This window comes from Protobothrops mucrosquamatus, unplaced genomic scaffold (genome assembly GCF_001527695.2).
Source record: "Protobothrops mucrosquamatus isolate PMUCROS unplaced genomic scaffold, P.Mucros_1.0 scaffold10, whole genome shotgun sequence".
NCBI classification, from domain to species: domain Eukaryota; kingdom Metazoa; phylum Chordata; class Lepidosauria; order Squamata; family Viperidae; genus Protobothrops; species Protobothrops mucrosquamatus.
This window is the reverse complement of record NW_015386397.1, coordinates 2,127,883-2,137,474: the sequence shown is the minus strand read 5'-3', so window position 1 is coordinate 2,137,474 and position 9,592 is coordinate 2,127,883.

The following is a 9,592-nucleotide window of genomic DNA, read 5'->3' as shown; positions in this document are numbered from 1 at the left end:
TGATCCATGCTGGCCAAGAATTTGAGTTTTTCTCTTCCTTTCTTTTGTCTGCAAATAGCTTTAGAGTCCCAATTAAATAGATATTTGTAATCCAAATAGTTCAAAAAAGATTTTTTTTCTGAAATTTATAATTTTCTCTTTGTCTACAGCCCAGATTATTGTCTGTTTTTGTCACAACTGTTCTTTGTTGTTAAAACCTTGAAGGTCACAAACATAGATTAACTTTTCCCAGATTTTGCCAAATCTTATATTAAAGTCATAGCTGTCATAGTCTTCATCCACCACTAGGTGTCAGCAACTATTTGTTTTTCACTTCCATATATTTTGATCCTCCATAAAAAGATTAATTCGGCGCTTCCGTTAGTATAAGGGTGGGGCGGAAATCCCCCTCCTTCCCTTTCGGAGATATTTTGCTTTATGGGGATCTTTTCCAGGAAATTAAATGTAGAAAAGAAAAGAGAAGATCGAATTCCTCACCCAGTTTCAAACACGCTGTTCACAGTTGTGCTGGTTAGTGCTTTTGGACTTCGGTTGCTAGTAGCTTGGGCTGGTTGATGCAATACGGCCAGCCTTTCTCCTGTCAGGTTAGAAGGCTTTCCCCAAGTCGAACGGAACGGCCACTGCCGTTCCATAATCGCTGGAACACCCTTCTTTCTTCTTCACCTCTCCGGGGCGACTTAGACCCATTTAGGGTCCCCAGGGAGGGCGAAATTAGCCATGGGGGTGCGGAGAATCTGCAAGCCCGTGACCAGTTGCTACTGCGCAAAACCAGAGGTCCTAGTTTAACACTCTTTTCTAGAGAGCACTCATCCTGAGCTTGAGCAGAAGTTAGATTTATCTGGAAAGGTGAACCAGATTTTGCTAGCTGGAGGTTATTGGTTCTGACACTAAACATATTAAAAGTTTTCTGCTGTCTGCCAACAAGGGTGTTTTCATGGCATGCATTTGTTATTTGAGGGAAGGGGATTGTGTTCTTCTGCCAACTCTTATGTGATTTGGTCTGTTCCACAGATTATTCCACGTGACTCCAGACAACAGCTTCTTGTTAGCTCTACAGTTCTCTTGTAGCTCTAGTCAAGGTTGGAGCTTACTGAGGCTTCCTTTGTGTATTACCCAAACACAACTTCCACTTTTGTTAGTCCAACAGGTATTGAGCTTTGAACTCAGGCTGAAGTGAGGGTCCCCCAATCCTTCTTGCAAACCCTCTATTGTGCCTTCAGTCTGTCATTTGGGCTATTTCTGAACTTAGCATCTACTTAAAAGTACACTAAACCAGTATCCAAAAACACTCCAGGTGACATATTGCAGATATGGAAAAGGAGAGGAAATGAAATGGGGGACGATGGGGACACTACTGTGTTTGCAATCTATTCCCCAGGGAATTTGAACAGTGGTTATATCTTCCATCTCAGGCACTCAGTTACATTTTCCTAGTCCCATCCATATACAGTCAGGAGAGCGATCAATGATTGATTTCTTTTCCTCCCAGCAGGTACTGCTTGGTAGGAGGAGAAATGTGGAGTCAAGGAAATTGCTTACCTTAGCCTATTTTGCATTAAATCTGTAAGGGCAGTATCAACAATGGCTGAACCTGGTTTGGCTATGAGGCCAGCACAATTTATGCTTTTCTGCTGACTCTAGGAGTCTAGGTATGCAGATCAACATGGTCTTGAGAAAGAGCCCTTTAACTGAGCTTTGGAGAAGAGATCTAATTCAGCCAGGTCTACCATCTGCTGAAATATTTTGCCATCTATTTGCTTTCTTTTTATTCAGCAGGAAAACTGTACCTGAGTAACAGATATTTCCATTACTTATATTTTAAGAACATCCACATAGAGGCATCATACAACCATAAAGCTTGAGAGAAATTTAACAGTGTTAAAATGAAAAAAAAAACTTAATCATTTCATGAATTGCAAAATGAGGCTGACAGAGCTTCCAAATAATAGGTACACCCTTATAGTATATTACAGTGAGAAATTCTTCTATGTCCCATCAAAATGAATAGGTCATATTAATAACTCCAGTTTCATAGTGCTAAACTCGTTTCAACATTGCTTAGTAAGAAAAACAATAAATTCTCTGCTCCAAAATATCACTAGGCATTATAAATTGTTTGCTTAACTCTGCTCCCTTCTACTATTTTGCTCCAGAGATTCCTACCTTCTAGTGTTATTATTTCTCTATTTGGTTTTCAAAGTTTGGTTTACCTCATACAAACAAAACACAATCATGTAATGTGTATGGAGAAAAGCTGCTGAGGGGGAAAGAGTGTTTTTTATGGAAAATGAGAAGAAAGGGAAAAGATTGCAAAAAGCTGTGCTGCTTCATTATTGCACAAAGAACGGAAAAGGAAAAATATTAACCTATTGTCACAAGGAACTAGAATGTAATATGGAGCCTGAACTTCAGTTTAGCATTGGTGTTTATTTCCATGTTCTGAAGAAGCACTTTTTTGTCTTGAATAGAATCTGTAGGAGCAAAGTGCAAATTATAATAGGGCTGTCTATCTGTTTATGTATTTATTTCACAATTTTTTTATTAATCTCTAGTACAGAGATTATAGTTCTTAGGTAGGGCCTGAGTCTTCTTTTATCACAGTCCTTTGTTTGCACTTTCTTCTTAACAAAATCTATCCCCAAGATTTTTATTAATTAGTAGAACTTATACTAGTACTAATGGTATTACATTATTACTATTACTTCTACAATGGGACATAGAATTATGGAATTGAAAGGGCCATTATATTAGAAGTAATGCTTGAGGGCACTCCTGCTGCCTTGTTAACCTTTAGCCTTCTGAATTTTTTAACTTTGATTTTCGCTTTTAACCTCTAAAGTTTTCACTTTGTTCTTAGCTCAGTTTTTAATCTGTACTTTTATTCATATGTTTTTATTGTTTTATTATGTTGTTTTAAACCTCCCAGAGTCACTTAGGTGAGATGGACAATGCAGTAAATGAATGAATGAATGAATGAATGAATGAATAAATAAATCCTGCTGCATCAGGCCAAGTCAACTTTATTGTAGGCCATTAGTCAAGAATGGCATTTTCTTGCTTTAAGGAACTTAACCAAAGTCCCTCAGTGCGCTGGGTACCAGAAGAGTGCTGAGAAGTTGGAAGATGAAATGAAATTAAAGCATTGGTGAAGAGGAAATAATATAGAACTGCACTGAGTAATTATGAATAGCAATTAATCATGAAGGTCAAAGGAAAGTGTCCACCAAGTGTTAGGAATCACTCCATCCAGTAGGAATATTCCTTCTCAGAAGCTCCTTTTGTCACTTATTAAGTTGTAAGCAATCTAGTGTATGTGTATATGAGAATGGAAGCAAAAGTCATCTAATGAACTGTTAAATAATTAAGCCAGAATGAACAAGCCATGTGTGTAGAAGAGAACAGGAGGGTATTTCAAGCATGGTGAGTCATTGTTCCACATGATTATGTGCGGGTTAAGTTCAATCTCAAACTCAAAAATAAATCTGAATTCTAACAATGCTGGATATAACTAATGTGACATTTTACAAAATTGAAGAGAAGGCAATAGCTGATGTTTCATACCACTCCATTTCTTTTTGTTGTTTCTTTCAGTTGAGGCATGGATGAGCATTTCAAACTAGTTAACAAAATAAGAGCTTAATTTGAACCAAGAAGATACTGGCATAGCAGCGGTGTGTGTGTGTGTGTGTGGTGTGTGTGTGTGAGAGAGAAAGGGGGCTGAGAACATTTTTGGCCATATTTAGGTATGTTACTCACCCTACCCACTGCTAGTATGTATTTTCAGTGGTATGATATAGCCTTGGGTTATATCAAATACCGTAAAGAAAAGAGTGTTCTTGAGCATGTTCAGAATATTCCTTGTCACTTCTGCTTAAAAGAGTGGTCTACTAATATGCTTAAATTCCATTTTCTCTTTTATCCTAATTTGTAAAATGCAATTGAAGAAAATGCACCCCCCAAATTTTAAAAAATTATATACACAAAGGGGTGTGATGGCTCAGTGGTTAAAGACACTGAGTTTGTCAGGAAAGCTAACAGCCTAGGTTTGAGATCCAAGATCCCGTTACTTGCCCCAAGTCCCATTACTTGCCCATCTAGCATGCAAATGTGAGTAGATAAATAGGAACCTCAACAGTGGGAAGGTAACAGTGTTCAGTGCTCCTTTTACATATTGTCAAGCTGGCCACATGCTGGCTCTCTTGGCTAAGAAATGGAGATGAGCATTGCCCCATAGAGTCAGATTCGACTTGACAGGGGAAACTTTTACCTTTACCTACTGTATGTACATAAAATCTCCATCAAGTTAAGCATAATTCTTGGTGACTACGTAGACACATCTATATGTTTTTTTTCTAAAAAAAAAAAAGTGTGGGAACTCGCACACGTCATACAACCCACCTTGCCTACCCTACAAGGTTCCATCCAAAAAAGGTGCCGGAACTCTGTTCTGGGCGTTCTATGAGAAAAAAAGCCCTAGACACATCTATATGGTTTTTTTTAGTATTAGGATAGAAGTGGTTTGCCATTGGTTCCTTCTCAGATATGGGTTGTTGTCTCATATCCAGATATAAAATTTGCTTAGCTCAGAGGTCTTCAAACTTGGCCTTTTTATGACTTGTGGACTTCAACTCCCAGAATTGAAAACTTGGCTTGAAAACTTGGCTTGAAGCTGTTGAATATGTCTGCAACTCCTTAAAGTAGCTACTTTGGATTGTATGGCTGCTTTCTCCATATGTTTTCAGCATGATCCCAGGGAAAAACTGGCTAATGAAGTTGTTGGTAGATGCTATGTTTGTATTCTTGGAACTCTGAAGCATCTTTCTGGAAATGAATCACTCTACAGCCCTACAACCTTACAGATCTCCAATTAACATATTAGATGTGGCTTTATTTAGAGGCTGAGTCAAAAATAACTCTAAATGGCTTAAAGGATAGAAAATAATAAGAAAACGAAAAGCTAACATGTGTCCAGACAAACTGCATTCTATACATTATAAAACAGACAAATGGGCCCCACAACCATCCTACTTCAAAGCTTGGGAGAACAGCTATGTTTTTAAAAATGTCATCATCAGGATAGGAGTCACACAAGCAACACAATTATTTTCTTCATATGTCTGAAGCCACTTCTAATAATGTTCTTCAAGTGCATTATTGTGAGGGATGGTGTGATAATGATAATTAAAAATCTGGTGGAATAATAGGAAATAAATAATTGCTATTTTGCTAGACATCTTAAAATGTTGGTTTTTCCACAAAGTTTAGCCTGAATTTTTGATTTCTTCTTTACTGGTTTTTATGACAATCAATACAATCTAAAAATTCCTACAATTACAGTATATCTGAGATATAGTTATTTAGTAATAATTCAATGGAACCTACTTCCAAATAAATATGCATGAAGGTTGCATTCTTCATTTAAGTCTCAGTGCACATTAATTGTTTCTAGTGTGTTCTAGAGCTGATATGAGATTGTTTTAAGTTTGGGAGATTAATTTTCTCAATAAAAACTTTCTTAATGTCTAGCAAATAGAACTTGATGCATGATGTTTCAGAAAGATATGTAGAAAATCATGGAACAAAATGCCTCTGAGTATTTGATTAATCCTGGGTTTCTCCCAGTCTTTTCATGCCCTATCCCCTTAAACGTTTATCATGACTATCTCAGGCCAAGAAATCCCATTTTCAAGCACTGAGTGTCACTACCAGAGCAGCAGAAATTCTTTGTGTTATGTTGCATAAAATAGCGCCTGTATGTAGTTGAGAGAAACGCTAGTACATTTTATTCCCAGCTTCCTGTATTTTTCATGACAGAAAAGCTGGCCATCTGAAATTATTCTGGGTATGAAGTTGGCTCTATCAAGATTTGCAGAATGGAAGAGACTATCTAAAGATATTAAATAGAGTATTACATTGCATATTTATGTATTGCTAACTCACAGTTAGCAGATTATGTTACAACATCTAAGATGTGTGACTTTCTTTTAAGAGACTAGGGAAATGGTTGATGGGGAGAAACAACCGGCTGCTGTTATTTACAGTCAGAGAGACAGTGGGTGGTCTAAAAAGCAGCTGCAATGAACAAGCATGTCTTCAACTAGCATCATATCCAGAAAAAACAGATTTCAAGGTTCATGAATCACTGGAAATCTTTTTCAGTCAAACATCTAAAACACAACCTCTTTATTCCACTCTGTATAAGAATCCTGAATACTGAGAGGTTTGCGGCTGATGTTACTTCTGGCTGCAAATGTGTTCCTGTTTTATTTTTAAAAATACAAACATACCTGGGCTCCATATTTCACTGGAGATCAGCTGCATGGAAGAGATGTATGGTAGTGCAGTTGGAAAAGGGCTTTGCATTTCTGTCAAATCCTTCTCTGGCAATCACAAAAGTTATTTTATGTCTAATCAGCTTTGGTAAGCAGAATTTAAGAAAAAGAAGAAGGGGGAAGGTGCTTACAGGTGTGTGGGATTGTTCTGGTGCCTTATCTCCTGGGATGGAGGAAGGGAAGGAGAACATGACATAATAAATTGTGCAAAAGTTTCTAATAATCTATTTACTGGAAGAAAGGAAGGAAGTGGCAAGAGGATGCAGAATCCTCAGGGGGAGCATGGCTGGAAGAAATGGAAAGAGCAAGAGATGCCAGACATTGTTATAATAAAAGTTAAATTGTCAATTAGAGGCACAGTTGATTGGATTGTTCTGGAGGATCAAGGCTATAACAGACCAGCTATTGGGGTTAAGTTGTTAGCTGCTGAAACCCTGACTAATTAAACTCATCTGACTCAAACACCTGTGTGGAAAAGCAAAGTTACATCTGAAGAGTGGAAATTAAATGACTGTGGGTCAGAACTAAACAACAATACTAACCCTATCAGGATTAGTATAGATTTATTTACTTATTTATCATGTTTTTAATTCACTTAATAATTGAGGTTTTTTGAATGGCCAGAAATATCTAAAACAATTCAAATGATGAAACAGTGGTAGTTAATTGACAAGAAAGTGTCTCAATGATACCGTATAAAAAAGACTACTTCAATTTAGTAGGGGCACTCAAAATCAAAATTGAACTATAAAAATTCCTGAAAGAAGGAAAGATGTAATTGTGAGTAGCAGGCATGCTTCTTTGAGGAGAGCATCCCCTCAGGCTTCCCCTATAGCTGGCAATAGTTTTTCTGCCATTACTGTCAAGAAAGGCCTTCAAAGATAGCAGGGGGGGTGTCAGACAATTATTTCAAATTAGCAACGTTAATTTTTTTTATGTTGATGGAGAATGTTCTAAGTACAAAATCTGTTGAGAATAGCATTGTGTGTGAGACTAGAAGTCAAGTAGGTCAGACTATCCATTCTCTTGGACATAACTATTTTTTTAACCTTATTTATTTCTCTCCTTTTTTAAAAAAAATGGTATTGATTAATAAATTTTCCATAGAATAAAAAATAAATTGAAAAGGAAGAAAAAAAGAAAAAGTACAACAAATGAAAAACAAACTAAAGAAATATATAAATGACTTCCAACCTTCAACAGATAAATTATAATTTTATAATTCTTCTTGTGTCTTCCTCGACTTACAACAGCTTATTTAGTGATTGTTCGAAATTACAATGCACTGGAAAAGGTGACTTATTGTTTTTTACACTTATGACCATTGCAACATCCCCATGGTCATGTGTTCAGACGTTGGCATTTTATTTGTATTTATGATGGTTGCTGTGTCATGGGGTCATATGATCACTTTTTGTGATTTTCTGACAAGGAAAGTCAACAGGGGAGTCAGATTCACTTAACAACTGTGTTACTAATTTAATAACTGAAGTGATTCATTTAACAATTGTGGCAAGAAAGGTTGTACTGGGGCAAAATTCACTTAACAACTGTTTTGCAACAGAAATTTGGGGCTCAATTGTGGTCATGAGTCGAGGACTACCTGTACAAATACTTTCAGCCCCTCATTTAATCCACATCTTTCTTAAACTTCAAATCTATAAATCATCATTTCATTTCTTCCTTCTTTCAGCAAAAAGTCCATATAAAGGTTTCCATCTTTCATAAAAGTTTTTGTTGTTGTTTTTCTCTGACTAAACAGATCAGTTTTGCTATTTGTTTGAATTGTGACATTTCACAATCCATTCCTCCATCCACCATGAGGATTTCCTTATTCTTCCTTCATTGTGCAAGCAATAATCTTGCTGCAGTCATCAGAAAGCTTTATTTCTCATTCTCTTTCTGGACAAAGAGTTGACTTTATAACCTAGTAACTCTATTTTGGGTTAAGTTTTCAAATTGTCTTTGAAGAGCTCCTGTACATGGCACTTCCAAAATTCAACTAAAATCTTGCCACCTTGTTTATATCTGATGATGGAGTATCTTTGCCCAAACAATGCCATAGCTGTCAGCTAGGCTAAGCTAGGGGCACATAAATGTTTTGAGTTAGTGGTATGATTTAGAATTTTGAGAGCAAACTGTGGGCACTGTCATAAAATGGCTGTCAGGGGGCATCTTGCCTGTATACAAAATGTTTCTCAGTCAGTGTTAACAAAATGCCGATTTACCAAAAGATAAACTGCTAAAGACATAAACTTATGCTTCAGCATAAACTATAGACCTAACTTCACCCATTATTTGTATATTTTAAAAAGTACCCATAGGGCTATACGGAGATCAAATGCATTCTTGGAAGTATATATAATGCTGGCTGCTGATGTTTTGTTATATTACATATCAGTTCTCATTTATTCATTTTTTTTTAATTAAAAGCATATCAGAGAAGAGCTAAAGTCAGATGAAAAAGAGAGCTTTGTAGGTGCCAAAGGACATGTTAGCAGATAAATTAGTGCCCATAGGAGTCACTTTGCATATAATTGTTCTAAGCTGATAAAAGGCACTGCTACTTTTTAAGGCCATCTGTGCCCCCGGTGACTATGATAAATGCTGAACTATCCTGGAAATATGTCTCTGGTCCTTTAATGGGAATGCAGTCCTTGCTAAGATAAATTGAGCACCATTCATCCAGACATTTCCTCCTTTTTATTTGAATCGAATGCCATTCCCCCCCCTTATTCAATCCATTACCTTCCTCAAGCCTTGATTCAGAACACCCATTGTCTCACTAGGATTTAAAATTTACATGAGGAAAAATTGAGTGTCATCTTTATATTGATGAGAACACTGCTCATGTCCCAAGATGGTCTCTCCCAATGGTCGCATCTTATTCTTAACAATATGGGTTGCCTTCTTTCTCTTTCTCCTGGCAGATAAAGACCTTAGAATATCAAATGCTAAGTTTGCATTTGTAGCCTATTGTGTTTCCCCGAAAATAAGACCCGATCTTATATTTTTTTTGCCTCCAAAAGAGGCACTGGGTCTTATTTTCAGGGGATGTCTTATTTCTCCCCCCCATACCTGTCTTGTCTTGTGGTGGCGGCTCCCATGGCTGCCGCCCCACTTCTTCTGTAGCTGCTATGGCCCTCTTGCGGCAGGGCAGTGCTGCTGTCATGAGGCTTGGCAGATCCCCCAATCTTCCCCATGCACCACCTGCTTTCCAGGTCCATCGCATTTCTCTGCTGCTGGAGAGCTTGCTGCGC